Source organism: Telopea speciosissima, chromosome 10 (genome assembly GCF_018873765.1).
Source record: "Telopea speciosissima isolate NSW1024214 ecotype Mountain lineage chromosome 10, Tspe_v1, whole genome shotgun sequence".
Taxonomy (NCBI): Eukaryota; Viridiplantae; Streptophyta; class Magnoliopsida; order Proteales; family Proteaceae; genus Telopea; species Telopea speciosissima.
Genome location: NC_057925.1, coordinates 32352686 through 32354209, shown reverse-complemented (window position 1 = coordinate 32354209; position 1524 = coordinate 32352686). Strand labels below are relative to the sequence as shown.

General features: G+C 40.0%; 1 non-coding gene across 1 annotated transcript; it reads right to left on the bottom strand.

Annotated features, from left to right (window-relative positions):
• Window positions 1–926: 926 nt before the first annotated feature.
• On the bottom strand, window positions 927–1033 carry LOC122644406. Its single transcript, XR_006330337.1, has one exon. It is a non-coding gene; the product is annotated as a small nucleolar RNA R71 (small nucleolar RNA).
• Between the last annotated feature and the right edge of the window lie 491 nt (window positions 1034–1524).

Below are 1524 nucleotides of genomic sequence, written 5' to 3'. Positions count from 1 at the left end.
GTGTTAGGACGTCAATTTAATCCCTTAATTTTGTTAGATGCTTATGAGTTAGGATGCATTAATTTTCATTAGTTTGATTAGTTTAATTTAACACTTTAATTTGGTTCACTTTGCATTACTTTTAAGTTAGTTAAATAGAATGGCATATATCTCCTTGTGGCATGTGACTTATCTTTGGAGGTGACCACTCTTGATAATAGGAAGGCGATATAGTGAGTGAGTTTGCAGACAAAAACATATAGTAGTCCTCCACCCTACATTAGAATCCATTTGGAGTCGCACGTAGGTGGCTATAGAAGACTATACGGGTTCCCTTGCTGTCAACCTATATGGCATCCTTACAGCTTTGGAACCATTGTTTCGATTTTTGAAGGATAGTTGCACTATCTACCTTGGACTCCCTCTTGGTTTTGGTGATTCTTTTTAAGTCTTTTATTTTTCTTTGATTTTCTAAAGGAGACCTCATATCTATTTAGGTGGCTTCAATGTGGACTCGTGATTCAAATAACCATCTTATTAGAATACCACCTTCTCCACTACCCTTGACCCCACCTTTGACCATAGGTGACCAACAACCCAAGAATAGGTTTTACCCTACTAAGGCTGCACAGCCTTCTTGCATCAACTTACCACCTGTTATAGGAAACAATTATGAACTCAAGACGAACTTCATTAGCATGCTACCCCACTTTTATGGGATGGCCAATGAAGATGCATATCTCTTCCTTATGGAATTTAAGGAGGTCTGTGTTCTAATTAAGGTCCAGAATTTGACTGATGATGCAGTTAGGCTTAGGTTTATACCCTTTGCCCCGAAAAACCAGGCCAAGAAGTGGCTCTATGGACTGCCAAAAAATTCCATTAATACATGGGATGAGTTCACCATTGCCTTCTTGAGAAAAATTTTCCCTCTTTACAAGACCAATAAACTCAAGAGTGACATACTCCAGTTTAGGCAGAAACCACAAGAGTCCTTTTCTAAATTCATGGAAAGATTCAAGGACCTCCTCTTAGAATGCCCTCACCATGGTTTTGGCTTGTGGCAACTATACCAAATTATTTATGAGGGTATTGACTTTCAGACCAAGCAACTTGTAGAGTCCATGTGTCCTGCAGGCTTTAGTTCTTTTTCTGAGGAAAATGATGCATGGACATTCTTAACCAACTTGGCTGTTAAGACTAGGGAGTGGGAATCTTCCCAAGAGGCTAAAAGGACCACTAAGGGGTATCTCATTGAGGGTATGTCAGCCAAGGAGACCAAACTTGATAGCCTCATAAAAAGGTTGGAGTCCATAGTTCTTAAAGAGTCTATACCAGTTAACCAGGTCAATCATGTGTCAATATGTAGTTGGTGCCAAACCCCTGGACATCTTTTGGAGGAATGCCCCAACACCTTTGTGGACAATTCCAACACTAAGAATGGAAGTTCTCTCTACCAAAATAACTCATATAGTAATACTTACAATCCAGGATGGAGAGATCACCCCAATTTCTCCTGGAATCAAGGGAACCAAGCAGGCCCAT